The sequence below is a fragment of the Rissa tridactyla genome, chromosome 9, assembly GCF_028500815.1.
Source record: "Rissa tridactyla isolate bRisTri1 chromosome 9, bRisTri1.patW.cur.20221130, whole genome shotgun sequence".
Classification (NCBI taxonomy): Eukaryota; Metazoa; Chordata; class Aves; order Charadriiformes; family Laridae; genus Rissa; species Rissa tridactyla.
The window spans coordinates 16,189,477-16,210,533 of record NC_071474.1 but is presented as its reverse complement, the minus strand read 5'-3'; the positions used below and the strand labels follow the sequence as shown (position 1 = coordinate 16,210,533).

At 40.3% G+C, this 21,057-nt stretch overlaps 1 long non-coding RNA gene across 1 annotated transcript in view; it reads right to left on the bottom strand.

Moving 5' to 3' along the window:
- Positions 1 to 15,366, bottom strand: part of LOC128914648 (uncharacterized) — a 129,591-nt gene extending 114,225 nt beyond the window's left edge. Inside the window, exons 1-2 of the long non-coding RNA XR_008468371.1 lie at positions 15,246 to 15,366; positions 14,823 to 14,881 (exon numbers count right to left, since the gene is read on the bottom strand). This is a non-coding gene — a long non-coding RNA (uncharacterized LOC128914648). The remainder of the gene's footprint in view (positions 1 to 14,822; positions 14,882 to 15,245) is intronic.
- Positions 15,367 to 21,057: the final 5,691 nt, after the last annotated feature.

Below are 21,057 nucleotides of genomic sequence, written 5' to 3'. Positions count from 1 at the left end.
ATAAACAAGTCATGGGAGAAGGAAGAAATGAAGCATACATCAGCAGAGGCGATGATACCCGAAACATAAAGGAGATGGGGCAGTGAAGCTGCCCACATGGCTTCACTGGTGCAAGGCACAGCTGTAGACCAAACATCGCACTATCTTTAAAATGCTGAAAGGAAACAAGTCAAAACTATAGGTAGCCTCTTCCATTCTGCCTCCATTATGTCCTATGTATGCCCAAGACTACTTATTCTTTTTCTTTTTCAAGCAAAACCAAAAATCACAGCTAGGTTACTTTCTCCCTTCCAGTGGAACAGTAAGTTTCCTTTGTTCATGGCCCCTGCTACACAGCCACAGTGCCTCTGCTTCCTTCCAGCCTCAAAGTTTCCTCCAGGATAAAGATCCCGTGCCAGCCACGAGCAGATGTAGAGTGCCCTGAGGGCACTCTCTACATTGCAGCAATCAGTTTGGCAACCAGAGCTGGATTACAATGTCAGTCAAACAGAAAGTTATCGGCAATCCTCACAGACTACTAGGAAGTTACCTGAAAGCTAGGTTATATCTGTAGTGATATATATACCTCAAATGTCTGTCATTCCTACTTCTGTGTGTGCTCTTACACACCACTAACTTTCACAAGGATGAGTTAACTTGGCCTTCTCTCCTCTACTTGGAACTGCATCATGAAGTTTCTCTTATGGCAGAACCAGAGCAGTGGCAAAGGCAGTTAACAAAGCATACCTTACAAACTGGGGTTTCCCTTTCATTTGTACCTCATAGTAACTTATTTTTGTACCCACCTGTCCTTAAGCATGTGAAGTATACCAGCAGCTGCCAAACTAAAGATAAAACTATGTTTCCTTATATTGTTTTGTAAGGCCATTCCAAAATAAGAGAGAACACCACCTGTGTCAGGAGAAAAAGCTGGGGGAAAAAGGAAGCAAGTAAATATGACAAAATAAGGAAAGAGGAAAAATATAAACTGTTATAATCCGTAGACATCAGGAGTTTGTGTCTGATGAGATAGAGAGGGAGAGAGTGGGACAGAAAGAGAAGCTGAAACTTAGGAAAGAAGAGATGTTTAACAACAATATTTGACAAGACCAAAAATGAAATAGAAAAAAGAAAAAAAAAATGTAAGGAAAGACTCAAGTAAGGGTGTCTTTTGGGCCTAGTAAGCTAACACTTCCAGAACACTATGGGTTAGATTTAGAGTTTTTGGATTAAAATAGTTTTATTGGAGTTAAGAGCAGACTCAGCTTCTTAGCTCAGAAGGAAATTTCCATTCAGGAAATTCGTAATTGCAGCCTTCAGTACCAATCAAGAGGAGAAGATTGGACTGTTTTCATTTTTTTAAAATTGCATGGGAAGTAAGTACAAGGGCGGGCTGATTATGCCACATAAGTATAAAATACAGGGTGCATCAGCTCTAACGGCACTACAGCCACGCTTTGTTCTAAACCATTAATAAAGAAGCCACAATTAATGATGAGGTAACATTCAAAACTGCTAGGTTTTTTATGGCCTTTTCATGTCATAGGACTATGACACTACAAAAGGTTTTTTATGAGCTATTCTGCAACTGCTTTATCAAGCCATTGAAAATAATCTAGTTAGTTCCATGTTTCATATGGATGGCTACAGCTTTCTGATTAAGATACAGCTTTTCATTAAGATACAATCAACTTACATTAAATTAAAAGTAAGTTTTAAGGTCATAGCCAGCTTTATCAAGCTTTCACTCTATTTTCACATGTATAGATTCCATTCACTTATTTTGTCAGGTTCAGATAGTTCCTAAAACAACTAAACAGCTTAAACAACTGTATATTTAGCTCTCAGTGTTTATTTTGTCAACAGCTATGCTACTTACTTTTAATCCTTCTACTGCAATGTCCATTTTCCAGAGAATTGAAATTCAGTGAATTTACCATTACCTTTAAGCACGAAAGGTAAGATACTATTAAGCCAAACAGAAAATGAAATACGTGTCAGGTGTTAACTCAGCATCAGAAGCTACATAGGTTCTGGCTCCTTGCATCTTAAAAAAGGAATAGTAGAATTATAGAACGTATAGAGATAGCAGCTAAAGTGATCAATAGTTTGCTGCAGTTGACTTACAAGGAGAGACCAAAAAGTCTAGGATTTATCAATCTGGAGAGAAGATCAAGAGGAAATACAATCAGGATTCCAAGAATGACGAAGGAAGCGTGAAAAATGAATGTAGAAATTTTATTCACAAAAATCTTGCAATTTTGGGGCTATTAGGTGGCAGTGAATGAACACGTAGTACAAGAGTGATAAAGTACTTCTTCACACAGTGGACAGTATACTTCCTGACCTTGCTGCCACAGGTGGCAAGGACAGAGTGTACCAGCAGGTTCAGAAAGGGATTATATAAATTCATGGACAATAGGTCCATAAGTGGATTATTGGTGGACTGTACACCCTGATATCCCTACATAACAACTGCAGATGCTGCAGAGTCCAAGGAGAACAGACCACAGCAAGTGGCTAGGCTCAGGTGCACTCCTTATAGAGCGTCTCCTGTTGCAACAGTTGGAGCCACAGAGCTCCTCTGATCCAGTGAGGCGTTTCTCATGTTCTTATTTACATGACCTTAAGAAAACGGTCACTTTATTTAACTATTCACTACGGAAATGTTAACTAACCTATATACCAAAAGCTTCAAGGTAGCCGCACACAGGTCAGATTATTTGTGAAACATACAGCCAAATTAGGATGCTAGAGGAGAGTTGTGTGGAAGTGTCAGAATGCATAAACCTGCAGTGTATATAGATTAGGAATGCATAAATAAAAGAACAGTATTTTGGTATTAAATTTGGAAGATCTGATCAACAGTGTTACTCATGTTTATCTGGAGTACAGTGCACTGGTATATACATGAACAGTTTTTCACAATTCAGTAGCCATCCCAGCTGCAGAAGACATACAAAATAAAAGCTTCACATGGAAAACTGTTACTGTGTCAAACCAGTAGACAAACTTTGAGATTGTGAGTCGTACAATATTTTTTTTGAGACATAACATTGAGAAAAACATCACCATCCTTCCTGTGAGTAATAAGCATAGCAAGTCCCCTGAACAAAAGCCCTTCTTTCAAGAGAAGTTCTCCTAAAACCACAAGGAGCATAGAAATATATCTTAAGCAATGCATCTTAAATTTTTTGGGATATATTACAAACACAGCTGCACAAACGTTAGCATATGAAAAAAAGAATTTTAGCCAATTAGCACGCAAATCATAATTTAAAAGCCCCTTTGGTGTCATTTTTTTGTTTCAGTCAGAACTTAAATTTCAAATGCAACTATTCTGGGATATTTATTTTGTGGTAATCCACTTTTCAAAAGTTTGAATCTACTTTACTTTCATTGAAAAAGATGTTTCTAAAATGAAACATCTGGCTAAAAGAAGAGGAGAAGTTTTGGCATTCCTGGGTTTTAAAAATCTTACATATATGAACCTATGGTGACACGGCACATCAAAAGGAGAAAAATTAACGAGAAAAGCTGTCATGGTCCTAATCCTGCCAGCAGGACAATTGTTTTTCTTCTGAAAGAGAAGTATTACAGCAGCTTTTAGAGGATTTCAAAAGTACAACTTATCATGACCAGAGAATATAAAACACTGATTGACATCTATATAAATTTCCACACAGCATATTTATTTTCATACGCTGCTGCATTCTATTGTTATGAATGGGAAACACTTACAAAAGATTCTTCTTACAATACCATGTCATTCTGATTAGACCACGAATATGCTGACAATTTTATCAACAAGATTTTGGCTGTAAGTTAAGAGAGTCCTTTTTATTGAGAAGAAAATTATTCTGGTTTCGTGATACCTTCCTTCCTTGGGTGCTCAGAGTTGGAAGCAGATAAAAAGGGACTTCAGCAAAGGTATTTTTGAGCAAGTTATAAACACAAGTTAAACTGGGAATGTGAAATATTTTCTTTATTGGGAAGTAAAAATGCCTGTCCATCTAAATGCATTAAGTGGAGTAAGTATGCCATTTGTACTATGCATTGGTGAAAAATGAATGTTATAAAGAATAAATTATAACAGAGCATGTGAAAATCTGGAAATCCATGAAATTTGCAATAAATGTTGGCACAGTGGAACAGCTTCTAGCTCTGTACACTGATTTGCTAGTCTTTCAGAGGGGTAATGAAAGATGGCCTTTAGTATAGCTTTAATGCCTTCACTTCCAAAACCATAACAATATGTTAAATTTTGTGGCCTTGTAGTTTTCCATACAGCATCAAGGTTTGATCTACTACAGTGATAGTGTTTAAGGCATTACAGATTCTCAAGTTTAACCACTGAATCAAAAATAAAATCTCATGTGATTTCTACACACCCCTTAAAACACTGCCATCCAAATGCTAACCAAAGGGGAGTAACTTAGGATCAAGCAAGAAATTATGAAGCTCATCCATAAGACTTCTGAGTTATGCCATCAGCTTCATCCACAGAAAAGCGCACTGTACTATTTCTCTATAAACCAATACGGTGCTGTAGTAAAACTAGTTCGTTCTTATTCTATCCCACTATGGTTGTTCCAGAACCTGACTCTTCTGTTAGAAATCTAAACTACGGCTCAAATTTCCTCAAGGCCAATTTATATATATTTGTTTGTCTTTTATTGTTGTCATTTAAATAGCATTGCTTTTCTGGTATTTTCTCCCATGGATATATTTATAAGTCACATCTCAGATTTCATTTTGCTAGGCTAAATAAACCAGTGCCAATTTAGTTTGTTCTTACAGATAAGCTTATCGCTCCCATGATCCCAGCAACTCTTCTGTGGATTTGTTGCAGCTTGAGCTTCCCTTTTTTCAACAAGGAAAATTGGAGTTGTACATGGTATTCAGATACAGATTTATCATGCCTTGTCAGGCACAAATACTTCCTTATTTCAATTGGGAAGACTTGGTCAATCTCAAATTCTGTTTGCCCTTTGGTGCCTGGAACATATTGCTGGCTACCAGCTATCTTGTGATCACCTAAAATACTCAAGTCTGTCCCTTCCTCTATTGTTTCCAAACAATGAGCTTCCAGCTTATATCAAAAATTGCCAGTGATCCCCAAGTGCCTGACCTTGCACTTCATTCCATTAACTTTCAGCATGTTCCTATTACTCCATACCTAGAGGTTGTGCATTTCTTGCTTTAAGATATTCCTGCCCTTTCTGCATTAGCAATGGGTCCCAACTGTGTACCATCAAATTTCCTCAAAATTCGCTGTCTTTTTATGCCAAAGTCATTAATCAAAGTATAAAACACACCCAGTCCCCTGACTGATCACCAAGGAACCTTCCTTCTTGCCCATTACTTCCCCTCTCATCAGAGCCTGCTCTCCTCTCTCCTTCAGGCAGTTGCTTACCGCAGCACCTGCACAAATCCCCACCTCCTGCAGTCTAACACTAGGAGTCCCCTGTTGCTCCTTAGCAAATGTTTTGCTGCAAAACATCTAGAACAGATATACTTTTTCTAGACAAGCTATTGTTTTTTGTTTTAAATGCCTGTTTAATGGGCTAAGATCCAACTTCAGCAAGCACATCTCACATGTCACTTTTTTTTTTTTTTTTTTCTTAATCTCCATCTTTAATTATACTTTGTCTTTAACACTTGTTCTCAAGTCTTGAAAGCAGATTATATCCACTACAGGAGTATGGAGTGGCACACAGATTCAGATCCTGAATTGTATCTAGTCTTAAAGAATATTTTTAAATCATTTTTCTTCCTCTTTACTTTTCTGCCAATGGATTGGAAGACAGAGTGCATTACACTGAGATTGTTCAGTACTTTCTAATTCTAATTCTCAATTTGTTTGATTGAGATCTTTACTAGAAAGATGACAGATATGGATAACCTTCTACACAGTTGAAGAGAGAGAAATTTAAGGAAATATGGTTGAACAGGGAATGACTAGTCATTATTTTTCACAATAAAAGAATAAAGTAGGAGTACCATGTAAAATGACGTAAAACAAACCAAAGAAATAAATTGTTGCCATAGGATATGTGGAAGTCAAAAGTAAGAATGTCTTATGAAAGGGATTTGATCGGTTCATGAAAGATAGATATGCCCATGTCTATTAAACACAATTACCCAGCACAAGATATTCTCAAGCTGCCAACTTCCAAAATTTGAAAGGGTCTGTACCTGACCTTATAAGAAATGGCTACTGTTGGTACTTCGTTAAATGAATATCTGGTCTGACACTATGATTTTCCCTGTAAAACATGATTGGGTGGAACATCTGATACAGCTAATGAAATTAATGATCTCCAATTATATTATCCATGGTGTTGAACAGAACTCAAGCCCCTCCATCAATACATAGGAATATCCCTTACAAATTAATTGAACCTATTTCCGTACCCTATTCATCCACCCACACAAAATTCCAGAAGACTGTACAATCCTATTTTATCATTCTTCTCAACAATTTACTCATCTCTCTGCTAAAGTGAACTTGGTCCCACATTCCTCTTACACATCACAGAAAGTATTTCTTCCCTTTAACTTTTACATTATTTCAAATAGTGTAGTAATAAAACATAAATGGCTAGTCATGTATTGAAAACCATGAAGATCAATTTCACAGGAAACTTTAGCACTTTGATGTACTCAACTAAGCATCTCATGTCCAATACAAACTCTATTTGACAGTATACCTGTAAGATCCAACACACCCTAGAGAGTTCAAACTCAGCCAAAAATATGTTTCCTGCTGAAGCATAAGACAAAGTCACAGCCCGCAAAAGGAGGCTGTGGGTGGACGAGAGATTGGGGCCGAATCATTTTTCTCCCAAAATCAAGGAATTGTTTTGGCTTCTTCTTTGCTGAGGTCATTTTGTGTCTGCATAGATAATAATAAATAAATACATTGTAATCACTGTGGATTTACGAGGCAACTGAAGCTGTTTGTGCTCTTGCAGAAAGCAAGGCTGGGAAAATAAGCTGACAATATTTTTGATGTGTCATATGCCCAACTAAAACAAGCTTAAATATAATTTCCCCTATTCATCTATACTTTACAAAAAAGAACCAACCACAGCTGGCATTAAACCCAGTGTGGGCAGCTATATTATGTGCCCACTTTGCAGACTTCAGAAGGAGCACTCAGAGGCTGGTTACAACACTGACAAAGCAAATTCTACCCCAACTGATTCTCACACACCCTTGGCAAACAGTTCTCTTCCTGCTTATTTTTCTGTCTTAAATTAATGCTCCAAATCCTACACCCTGCTGATTTGGTGTCATACTTATGAACACAATACAATCATTAGAGGGTTTCTCCAGATGAGCCACCACAGAAATAAACCTCACATTTTATTTTGTTTTTCCTGAAAGGAAAAGTCTTGATGTGGCATCTTAATTTGGATATCTATTGACTGGTGTAGCAAGCTGTCTCTACCTCTAAAATCCCAGCTGCTTCCTCTACAGATGTTAAACTTTTTGTAGCTTCTATAGTAAAAGGCCAAGGTTCAAAATATAAGGAAATAATACCGTGATATTTCCTGATGTGGACCTTATAAGGTCAATTCACCCTGGCACGTCACCTTATAAATAGCGTGATTTACTGAAGTGATTTTCAAACTCTCATTAAAATAAGTGTTGGTTTTTTCTTAGCAATGCCTCTCCTACCACAAGAACAGAAAGTTCTGAAAAGCTACTAATGGTGTTATTTCATTCCTAAGTTCCCACTCAGCTACAGCTTTGGCATATCTAAGGACATATGGATCTGCTTTGGGACCCCTACCAAGGTGCTATACAAGAAAGGCTGAAGGATTTGGGTCTCTTCAGTCTAGAAAAAAGACGACTGAGGGGGGACCTTATCAACACTTATAAATACTTAAAGGGTGGGTGTCAGGAGGATGGGGCCAGGCTCCCAGGCTGGGCACTGGTGCCCAGCGACAGGACAAGAGGTCACGGGCACAAACTCAAGCATAGGAAGTTCCACCTAAACTTGAGGAGGAACTTCTTTACTTTGAGGGTGGCAGAGCACTGGCACAGGCTGCCCAGAGAGGTGGTGGAGTCTCCATCTCTGGAGACATTCAAAACTCACCTGGACGTGTTCCTGTGCAACCTGCTCTAGGTGACCCTCCTCTGGCAGGGGGGTTGGAATAGATGATCTCTGGACGTCCCTTCCAACCCTACGAATCTGTGATTCTGTGAAACACATACCTCAGGTTTCACACCATTTTATTGCCAGCGTTTTGGCATTTCATCTGTACATTTATTCAGGTACACTTCCTTAAATGAAAAAGGTAAAGTACTTTCCTTTTCCATTTTAGGTTCTCCAAAGGACTCGAGATCTCGTTCTTGCACCTAAGCCTTGCAGAAACAAGGGAAAGAGACACAAGGAACCTCAGCCATTTCAGTTATGAATGCACAGCTTTTAAGTGGTCAATGAATTGAATTTGCCCTGCCCCCAAACTTAACTACTGAAAACAGCCAGATCTTTCACATACAGTGAAAATAAAGTTTGGGCTGACTCCGCAGAAAGAACTCAATGAACAGAGTGAATAGGGTAAAAACTTTTGTAACAATATTGGCAGCCTTATAGCACTCCACATTCAAAGCTGACAAACATATTCTTAAGAAAAAAACATTCTTATATCTTCCCTAGAGATAGGGGCATATCTCTAAGAATATCCATGAACAAGGCCCAAAAATTAATCCCTATTCACTTGCTGAACATAGCATTTCTCTGTTGCTAATGTTACAACCAGAGGTACCAGTTTACTTAACAGAAAGTACTTTAAATTATCTTAGTAACACAACTGAATATTAACTATCACAACTACTACTTGAGGCCCACATCATGAATGGGAGTGAGGATGTGGACCTTAGTGCCCAAATACCAAACAAGACCAGGACCCGTTCCCTCTAAGTATTGCCAAAGCCTGTATGCATTGAAGCAGTTTAAGATGACAGCACAGACGAAGGGAGGGGACAGCACATACAAACAAGCGGAATGAGCAACATGAGACCACTTACAGTCCTATTAGTTCTACATTTACGTATTAAATTTTCACGGGTAAGATAGTATGTCACAACCAGGAGCCTAGCTAGCTGTAGTGAAAATGGGTTGCCTTTAATTTCCCACTCTTGCTAAACAGAAGACCCAGAGCACTACAAATGCATATTTGCCCACCTATGAGATTTTGAAAAGCTTTAAGAGCCAGGAACAATATATTGCACAACATGGGTTATGCTGTGAAGTTCCAGCTTCCCTGAAGTCCACAGCAAAATTCCCATTGACTCAAGCAGAGCCAGGACTTCCTATCGGTTCCCAAGAGGTTGGCTGTGCTGAGAATTGTGAGCTGTGTGCATTGCAAAGAGCAAGTATCACCAGCCCTTCAGCTTGCACTCACTCTTCTTGTGATCGTTTTTGCATGTGGTGGTTTTAGCTTTGCGTGCTTTACAGATCAAGAAGCCACCACAGCATTCTGGGTTTGTTTTATTTATTTCACGCAATAATGAGGCACACTTAGTTTCTGTTTTCCAACCAAAAGTGCTGCTGGGATGGAAATTAGATAAAACCTCATAATTCATCTGGTTTCCCACCCCCGCCAGCTAGCCCTCTTTATTGCAGTTACCAATTTGTTGCAGCTCAGTTACTAAAACTTTTCCCTGCTCCAAATAAACCTTGTTTCTTCAGCTTCAGTTACACATTATCAACACAGCTTAAACAGTTGTTGCGTTACTGATGCATGTACGGAATCTGAAGAAAAGTTTAGTTTTGGATGAATTGCTGTCCCCGTAAGGAAAGTAGTTTGCCATCGAAAGACATCACAGTTCTTTAGCAGTACCGCTCCTGACAGCTACCACCATCAGACCACCTGGCCTTCACAATCATGTAGCAAAGAGGAGGAGACAAAGATGATCTGCGTAAACGGATAGAGCTTGAGCTGTAGGAAATTTTGCAAGTTTGGTTTGCACAAGTTCTTATGAATTTTTCCTTTGATTTTTCCATATACATGTTTTTGCACCCCCTGAATTTCACTTTAAGTTTCAGGTGTGAACAAGAATGTTAAAAGCTCAAACTGAAACTCACTTGAAACCATCGGGTTTCATTTGCAAAACCGCAAAAGGGCTTCAAGTTGTTTGAAAGGTGCAAATTAAGGAATTTAAGTGAAACTTACAACAGGCAGTTTTATACCTAAATGCAGAGCAAAACTCGAAGGTAGGCAAGTTTCGTGTGGTTCTGCAAGAAACATTTCTTGCAGCAGTTCTCCTGGGCTTACTCTTGGTGTATGTGGAGAAATGTGCTCTCTGTGCTCGCCTGAGATGTTGCAATACTCTAATATGCCAGATTATTTTTTCTTTAAACCTCTGCTTAATATCTCTCCTCCTTACTCTCTCTGGAGAAGAACCAGCACCAAGACCTTTGGGCAATGAACTTTTATAATAATTCCCCAGAAACCTCCTCTCCTATTTTAGGACCTAAGGGGTTCCTTGCTCATGGTTATGCACTGGTTATCTACAAAGACTAAAATGCCAAGGATGGCCTTCAGCTGTCAGCTCTGCCCCTCTGAACAGGGTGTTACAGGATGTCTCATTCAGCATTAGCAGTCACAGGAGAGGGGAGATTCTTTCGTTCAGAGCAGGGAATAGTCTCCACAGCTGCAGAGCACAGGAGGCCCAGGGAACTTCCTAAGGCCAGCAGCTGTGGAAGCAAATTTTGGCTGGATTGGTCCATTATTGTTGATGTGCATAAGGCCTGAAAATCAGTTTCAGGAAATAGTGCACATGCAGAAAGACTCAGGGTCTTATTTTTCTTATTTAGATCTGCAACTGTATAATAGTTAAACCTTGCTTTGATGTTATGCTCAATATTGTTAGTATTAACAAGAACCTATGCCAGCTCTTCCAGTGAAGTCATATTTAAAGCAAAAGTCAGACCTTCCACCACCTCCTTTTTCGACTAAACCAGTCCACCAGTGCAGTAATGATGACTTGAAAAAGTTGCCACAAGCACAAAGTTAAACTAAGTTAGACATCTCTTCTTTCAGACTGTAGTACACATGAAGTTGGGAACATTCAATTTTTACGCTTACTGTGACTTAAGGACCAACTACTTACCATCCTAAATTACCCAACAGTGTAGCTGTATGCCCAGTCTCATTGCAAAGTTTCAGAAGCTTCCTAGGAGACCTACATGAAGACAATGAAACATAATGTGGTGTTCGGCACTAGACTTTTTTTAGTACTTCTGGCTCTGTCATTATGCCAACCCTGAAGATGGGGAGATTTCCTGTCACTTTGCAATGGAATTCTGAATTGCTTGAGTCTTCTTGTAAGCTCTGGGCTAACTCATATTATTTTTCCACCTTGATTTCAACTCCTGTAACATAGAGGCAACTCTTGCCTAACTTCACACAGATGTGTGTTTAGCTCATGACCCTCTGATATTCTTAGATGTAAATTCAGAACATTATTAGCAATACATCTAACCCCAGAAAGGGCTAGGAAGACACTTTCCCCAACACGTTCAGGCAGACACTAGACATGATCTTTCCATTTCCTTCCAGTTTTAGTCTGAGTGAAGTGGCAAAGACCGACCTTCCAAGTCTAATGTTCTGCAAAGCAGTGGCAGATTCAGCATCCCCTGCTTCATATCCCACAGAGCAAGCCAAAACCTAAGAAACAGACTTGCTCAACAGCTGAACAACAGAGGCAGAAACAGATCCATTCAGCAAGGAGAGCCAAAGAAGGAGTCAGAGACAGAGCCAAAGCCACCAGCTTCCTCCTGCTGGCTATGCAAGTAAGAAAGAAGCCCAGAACAATGGAGGCAGCAGAAGAGGATTACACTGGGGTCATTTGGTTTAGTTCCCAAATGGCTGCTAACAGACACCTCTAAGTAAAATTTGCTCTGCGTTGCTGCTGCCTCATCACCCTGGAGCCACATACCCCATGCTCAGTTTGGCAAACTGCTTCTCCTTGTCTGCTCCATCTATGCAGGCTGAGACCCAGACATCGATGGGCCCATGTGGGGGGCCCAAACTCCACTGGCTCCCCCATGTTTTGGACCCATCCCTAGAACTGCTAATTAATCCTCTGGCTGCGCTTGCCTGCCAGAGAGCATCTCCCAGCCCACCCCTGTGGGTTTATGAGAAAAGTGCAGCTGAGAAAAGGATTGATATAAAATGGGTCAACTGACAAGCAGAAAAGGATCAAAGACCACTTGATAAGCACAGGAACAGAGGACAGTGAGGCAGGAAAGGATGCTGAAGGACAGGACACCAAAAGGGACAGATCGTGGGAAGGGACAGAGAATTTAGGGAACAAGAACATAAAGGGAACTATGACATGTTGGCTCCCAACCTATGGCTTGAAGGCAACACATTGTAATGTTGCTTGCGACACAGGAAATGACAACGTTCTGAGAAGGACATGGAAAACAAAGTACGATGTTGCCAGCAGTGGGATGCTTGCTCAGTGTGGTTGTCAATAAGCCAACACAGGTTGGGGAGCACAGCTCTTTCTCTCCCTTAACTAGAAGTTAAAATTACTCCACCTGATTCCCCTCCAAATTTGTTTTTGTGGCTACATCTCTGGTTAGAAGAATTTGGCTTTGGAGCGGGCCAGCTCTAGTTGGCTACAGCATACGTAGGCACGCTCTGCAGCCAAGATAAAATGGTCACAGCCCATTTCCCTACAGACAAGCGAAGACCACACAAAATGTCCCCAGCACTGCCTGTGGCTGAACAAGCCTCTAATTCCTAGTGCTGCTAATTTTGGTGCTCTTGCCAATGACATGGTGACAGGCATGCGGAGAGATGCTCACTGCTGCTTTCTGGGCTGATCCTGTTTCTGAGGGTATGATCTTAACTTCCAAAAGTGTAAATCTGCCATGCTTCACAAGTACCCAATATATCATAAAAAAATTAAAGATTCCTGCTGGTGATCAGTTGAAAGAAAAGACTCTCCTGCGAGAATCAGAAGATAATGAAATTTCTTCATTTCTAACACCAAGGAAACACTGGTATGTTTATTCTCTGGTCCCCATTTCATGTACATGATGATGTTGGAATATTTCTGTTTATTTTATAATACACAGCAAAATGAATGCTCCTTACACACAGAAATAAACAACCCTTTTTTCTCCCTACCGTACACACACACACACACAAAATTCTAGTAAGAAAATTCCTTCCACATCCTTCCTTTGTGGTTGTGAACTCCTCCGGCGCTGACACAACTCCCAGCAGAGGCAACAGAAACTTGCCATTGCTTTCAGCCAGAATATGATTGTGCCCCTTTCTTGTAGCAGGCAGAGAGTTAACTGAATGGAGTTGAAGATGTATTGTAGGAGACAGGAGTAAATCAAATTATATGAAAACATTCCCACGGTTTTGATTTACTTCACAGAAAGAAGCAAAATATTAGACATCTTATATTACTTCACATTTGCCCGGAGGGCAAATGTGAGGTAAATGTTCAGAAAATTCTAAAAATGTAGCAATAAACCCTTTCTACTAAGTTCTGTATGAGTTCTGCATTACTGAAAACACAATATCATTCTAAGACGCTGAATAGCAGTCTCTAATCCTGTCTCAGAGGCCAGTAGATTCCACCGGTTTAGATGGGCTATTCCTTTGCAAAACTGAAATTGGAAAACTAATTAAAATTGTAAACACGACTCTCGAAGCAGTAAACTGGGCAAGTTTGTAGTGTTGCTGACATCTACTGAGAGAAAGCGAAATTGCACATCTTAGCAAAGGAATGAGGGGAGACATCGCCCTTATTTATTGTTTGCTGGTTTAGTTTTCAGCAGCATTTTATATGTATGCCTGTATATTTATTTATTAGTTATCCTGTATCAATATTCACTTGCTTCATTTAAGGTCAGTGAGTAAATAGAGACGTTATAGAGGAAGTTTAAGAGGAAATATAAGGGACATTCAGGAGATGGCTGTATCCCTTCTATAAATGCTGCAGACTTGTTCTCACAGTTCCAAAAGTCTGAGTTCCCAGATTGATACACAGCATCAGGTATATCAGGACGCACACCCAGTTCAGACTGACTGCACGTAAAGCCCTCAAATTGTGGCAGCTGACACCAAAGTCCACACAGTACACAATACCGGATTCAGGAAACCATACTGCACAAGCGATATTGAAAATTTACATATCATTTGTTTCCTATAGGAAATGGATAATTTAGCTAAACTATGTCAGGAATAAAAATATCACCACTAAGAGAATGGTACTCAAAATAACAATTCAGAGATACTTTCTGATCTGTGTGTCTGTTGCCATGATGACATGTGGCAGTTACACTAATCAGGCAATTCAAGCAAAAAATTTGCCAGTATCTCATGCATTGTAAAGCATATTCTTTCCCCATGCTGAACAAAGAAGAACCCACAGCCATCCTTGCAGCTACAGAACAATAACCATTACTACAGGTCTCATGTCTAGGGATCTCATTCTACAAACAGGGAAGGTTTGCGTATCTCAGTTTGGGTAATCACAAAACTAATTGTTGGGGGGGAGAAACAACTTATAAAATTCTCACAGAGTTGGAATGAGTCAGGGTGATAATGATTGTGAGTGGATTTGTGTTTCTCTGCTCCTGGGTGAATTTCTCATCACTGAAGTTACACCGAATTTACAGGATTATAAATAAAAACTAATTTGGCCAGTAAATATTTGTATTAGAGGGCAATGTTATCAATAAAGCAACTTAATTAATTTTCTTATTGTAATATGAGAAACATCCACAGTCAAAATTAAATATCATGTTACAAGATTGATCTGTGATGGAAGTTGTTATGAAATGCCCCACTTACCTTGACAGGGACAGGATGTCAATGTCTGCACGGGCTTTTCCCGTTTGTTTCTGCAGATTCTAAAATGGATATAAACATAAGAAAAGATCTTCAGCTTATGTATCTGACGTATAAAATATCCACAGTAGTCATGCTTGGTGACATACATAGGGCTAAACCTCAGCTTTTTTACTTCAGTAGGTCCAATGGATAAAGCTGATACACGCTCACCTCCCACTTACGTTCTGCTTTGAGTATCATACATAGACTAAAAACTGCAGTGCAGTGTTGAAAACTCTCTCCCAATTGTTCTCTAACTCAAATAGCTCATTTTCATCTATGCTCTAGTTATGACCTTGAAGTCTTCTTGGTGCCTAAAGCTTGGCTTCTACATGCATTTTGACATGCCACAATCTTGGAAGGGGTATACAACTCAGCACTTACATCTCACACCGGGGTCCATCAGGATTCATGCAGTCATCAACTTGTGCCTGATCCAGTATACATTCTCATTGCTCACGCTGGCCTCCTCAGAAAACGTAGTTGCAGCCTCGTCTTTCTTTCTGGAGTAGGAAAAGGTGGGTTACATAGCTCATCCACCACAATAATCCTTCCAAGAGTGACTGGAACCTAATCTTTCCCTTCCATGTGTCGGACAGGTTAGAAACCCAGACCATGTTCACCCTCTCCCCAAGGCCTGCTAATCTAGATAACAGCTTCCCCAGAGGAGATAAGCTAACACCAACACAGAATAGTTTGCAGGCCTGTAGCTAATGAATTCTTCAGAGACATACAAGAAATAGAAAGGGATTTAATTCCAGATGAATTCAACAGTCGCCTAATCACTGGATGGCATGATTTCAAAGAAATTACAGTCACCTAACTTCTGAAAAGAAATACCTGGGAACATTTTCTCCTGTCAGGAACAAGACTGCAAATCCAGAGTACCTGGAGTTATTTCCTTACTGGCCCTCTTTTTACTTTCTGATGTGATCTGGACTTTGCATGACTCTCTTAGAGGGGGCTTCTCACATGTTGTATAAGAAGCCCTGGCACTTAACTCATGGCTGTGCCTTTCACTCTGTGCTCTCACCTATAAAAACTGCACAGCACAGTGCTCAACACTGTAACATCTAAGTCTCAGAAAATCTCTTCATGAAATGCCATTTATACACTCATATCAATGCACTTTACATGGGCATTTAGGAGGGTTAAGTATCAAGCAATGCAAAATCCCATGGCCTGGTACTTGGATGGAGTTCTAAGATAGTCTTATATTTAAAAATACACAGATCAGAAATAAAGATGAGGGAGCAGATATATTTGAACAACTGTTCCTGAACAGAAATTGTTTCCTTATTCTATTATAAATCTATTTCTGATTACCTAAAAAGAATGTTGAAACATTTGGCTTTCTAGAAATAACTTGGTTCCAAACATGAGTCTCTGAAAAGGCTCATTCTGGCTTGCACTCATTGAAAACCAAGGCACTCAAATTAATATCAACATTTTGGCAATTCTAATAACAAAGACTGCCAAAAATATGTTGTCTATCAAATGTACACGGAAGAAAGATGTTAGAATATTAAGAACAGATGTCACAGATATCTTCGAAAATACTCATGCTCCCTAAGTACTCTGCAAGGCAAGATGTACAAAAGCTCATGAAAGATGAAATTAATGCATTTTGTCCAAATGCTTCCAAATGCCACATATGTATGTAAACTTACTTATAAAATACATACTTTTAAAGATGTTAGAAAGGATTGCGTCATAATGTTATAATGGCCTTGTACCTTAAAATTTAGAGCTTTAACAGTTAAATAACATATTAAAGACTACTTTCTATAGTCTGTTATTTAAACCATTTTCTTCTGTTTCAGAGAGTGTGCAAGGTTTTCCACTTATTGAGTATTCATTTATTTACATTTTAGCTATTATTCTACTGACAAAGGAAGTTTACAACAAAACTCAATGAAAGTTATCTTTACATTAAAATAGCTTATTGTGTAAAATTAAAAGACTACTTAGAAAACCTAAATATCCTGAGAGTTTATTTGACCAGGCACAGAACACGCTTTCATCCTCTGCTCTGGTTAGCTTTAGTATTGGCAATTCCAAACAGTTAAAATAAAGCCAGCTTCCGAACAGAAAACCACAGAGATTGGACGATTTACTTCTTTATTTATTTGTAAACATGGGAAGCATTGGATTCTTTTTTATTGACAAAATTAAGAAAAGATTTTACCTCTAGACTTGATGTTTCCAGATTTCAGGCATAGAAAATCACCTTACACAAATGAAGCCAGAATTTTCATATATGACTGATTCAGGTGATGGAGCGTTAAAAAAAAAAACCACCCAAAAACCAAAACAACAAAAAACAAACAAGCAAACAAACCTATTGAATCATAGAATCTTCATGGTTGGAAAGGACCTTTGAGATCACCGAGTCCAACCATACACACACCAAAAAAAACCCCAAAAACCCCACAACCAACCAACCTATGATCTCTGCCACTGGAGCATGGCCTGAAGTGCCACATCTACACGTTTCTTAAATACCTCTAGGGATGGTGACTCAACCATCTCCCTGGGCAGGCTGTTCCAGTGCCTGACCACTCTTGCAGTAAAGTAATGCTTCCTAATATCTAACCTAAACCTCCCCTGCCACAACTTCAGACCATTTCCTCTGGTCCTGTCATTATTCACCTGGGAAAAGAGGCCAACGCCCACCTCTCTACAACCTCCTTTCAGGTAGTTGTAGAGGGTAACGAGGTCTCCCCTCAGTCTACTCTTCTCCAAGCTAAACATGCCCAGCTCCCTCAGCCTCTCCTCATAAGACTTGGTCTCCAGACCCCTCACCAGCCTGGTAGCTCTCCTCTGGACACGCTCCAGCACTTCAATGTCCCTCTTGTACAGAGGGGCCCAGAACTGAACACAGTACTCGAGGTGAGGCCTCACCAGTATTTTAGAACTCACAATAAAATAATGGGCAATGACAACACCGTGTTTCTTATGGGATGATATTTTTAAATGAACAATCAAGAAACCTGAACATAGCAGTTTGAGCTAATGATTTTGATTTTTTTAAATTTTCTTACTGAAATCAGCATTTCAGTAAGAAGTTGATCACAGCTCTGTAAGATATGCCACTAACTTGCATTCACTTGAGCAAGCACAACAAGACTTGAACACGACTTGTTTTTATTTTAAGTTTAAACCTGTGTGCATTCTAAACTAATATAAAGATGTTCTGAGGTAAAAGACTAACTATTTGATGTTAAAATGACTGTGCTGAACTCAGAAACGTGATGTTGTGGGTGATGTAAGAGTAATGTAATAACATAATAATGCCAAAACGCGTGACATTTTGTGCTCTTTAAAGTTTTTAAAACTGCCCATTTCTTCTTACCATATAATGCTGATGGGATAATAGTGACACAACACTGACAACGATAATAATTTCTTGGCTGAGGACGGGCTGGGGTGCCCTCACAGCCCCGCAGGATGCCGTCCACCCAGCGCCAGCCCCGCCATGGAGGCCGGCTCTCCTCCCGCAGCACAGCTCTGGAAAACGTTTTATTTCTGTGAGCACCAGCATGTGTGAGGGCTTCATTGAAAAGGGAGAGATTTAAGCCTGTTTTTGTGAACGACACATTTACAGGCTTTGCTGAACCAGGCCCTAAACCATGACTTCTCTTTTTTTAAAATCATCCCCTTACATTAACAGATGTGAAAGCAAACTTGGCATATACGGATGGCTTAATTTTTTCCCTTCGCATAACCTGGTTATATCCAGTTTCCGCAGCAATTGTAAGAGTGTTTACATTGTTGGTTTTTTTTTTTTTTTCATTTCCCTCTTTTAATAATACGAAGCAGACACGGGTGCGTCTGATTTACCTCAGGAGGCAGCGGGAGAGGAAGGGTGCTGCCGGCTCCTCTGCGGAATGCACTGAGGGGAGTGGAAGGGGGTGCTGTGGTCGGAGTTATTTATTTTGTTAATATCTTCGGACCCCAAGGGCCCCATTCTCGTCCTCCCTGGCTGGTCTCCAGACCAAGGCTGTCAGCCAGGGAGAGTATAATATCTTCAGGCTATGGCCCATTTAAAGTTTTTCCTCAGCTCTCACTGAGCTTTTCCTGTGGCTCAGGGGAGGCCACGCCATCCTGCCTTGCCATGCGACCGCCATGGCCAGCAGGCCCCCTGGGGGCCTCACAGGGCCGGGGTCCCACAGGGCCTGTCCCCTGTGCACCCACAGCAGCCATGAGGCCCGCTCCTCCCTGTCTGAGCAGCCCAAGAGCAGCGCTGCGGCTCAGCCACCATCCTGATTTTCTGTCACCCCAGGTTTTTTGCGCCCCCTCACAAACAAAATCCCTGGGCCAGTACTTGAGGCCAGGATTTTCCTCAGAGCCCCGGCTCCTGGCTTGGGGGGTGACTTGCAAGGAGTTACTCCTGCTTTCTGCATTTCCCTTCTTCTTAAGCTCCCTAAGGAGATCTGATATTTAATTAAAGTATCATGAAATAACTAGATATTTAATTACATTATTATGTCAGGTAGCCTAGCTTGACAGAACATCATAAATCCACAGAAAAATGTTTTAATATCGGTGTTAAGCTGCTACCCAGAAATCGCAAACAGGCTAGCTATATTCTTCAAGCAATGGAAACAGAAGCAGTATCAGGCAGGGTTGCATACACCTGTATTTTTCAATATAAATATCAAAAGAAACTTGAAAACCCTCTTAAACAATATTCAAAATTTATCTTAATTAGTTTCTCTACTGACACAAGCGTACACTACCTAGCACAACACTGTTCATTAGCAGGGCTTCGTTAAGCCAGGCAGAGCTCGGCACTAATGAGGCTATATTGCCTCCAGTGCCCTGACAAACCCGCCAGCTTTCTGGGGTGCTGCCTGGTACCACGTCAATGTCTCTAATGGTGTTACACCAGGAATGCATAACCTAATTATATAAAAAACTAGTTACAATTTTCAAACCCTAAAGCAAGTTCCAAACAAGGCCATTTTAGTGGGAAAAAAAAAAATTGGTTTCTCTCTACCTTAGGGTTTAAAATTACTATGGCAGCCTTCAACTGTTGGCACAACAACAAAAAACACAAAATGACAAAATGCCTTGTATGGCACAGCCCAGCTGTGCAGCGGGGAACACGGTGATGGCAGGGGGACATCGTCTCTCCAGACAGAAGCACAAATTGGGATTTTACTGGGGTGGTGGCTCAATTAGATGGCAACCCTGGTTTTAAACACACAGCCCCAATCACAAACAAAACGCTGCTGGGCAGGTGAAACAAATGGCTACAACTGGTTCAGACTGACCCCATGAGTTTCACATTTGTTCCAGCTGTTCTGAAAAACACCTTTCCCCTGCTGGGCTGTGTGTTGGATTGGGTATTGCCTGTCCTTACCTAGCTGTCATAAAATCATAAAGGCAGCATAACCAGCACGATGGCTGCTCTGGCTAAATAGACAGGAACGAGTTGCGTATCCATGTAGTATCCTGGTCGAATTAGTACTGTTGGGTGATCCTGTAGTATACAGCACCAGTATTACTAATAGTAAAACCATAACCTGGAAAAATATTTCCTGCTGCGTTGGCAGGCTGTAAAGTGGAGCGTTTGTCCTTCAGTAAGTCTCCAGGTTCTCCACTGGCTAGACACAGCCAGGTGGTCCTTGATCAAAGCCCATGTGCAATGTATTTAAATGCAATCTAATCCAGGGCAGCCCTGTGACATGTACCACTCCTACAAACATCCTCTTATATTACTACCACAAACATCCATCTCACTGCAGTGTCTAGGCAACAAAGTATGAATTTCATATCAAGTTCCATGATAAAGTGTAATCTGACTCTCCTATCTCCTCTACTCCCACCAGTAAAGCTATTTACTTAGACATCAATTTAGCAGAGAACATAAAATTAGGTATAGCCTAGGTTAAAGGATGAATGTCGTAGCTGGAAAAAGTGTTCTAGGTTTTCATCCCAATCTCTACATCACTGAGTCTTACAGCCTCCAAATATTTTAGAGCTATCCTTTCTTATGCACCAACACTTGAAAGAGAGCACACCAAGTTCTCTGGAGCACTTGCCTCCTAAACTGTGGCAGAGAATTATGGACCACATACACAGGTTAGACAGATGTGACACAGGCTGAAACACAAACTGCTGCTCCCTCCAGCCCTACAAAACTTCATCTCTCCTCTCCCTGTTTTAAAAGGTAGGAAATGTGCATTTT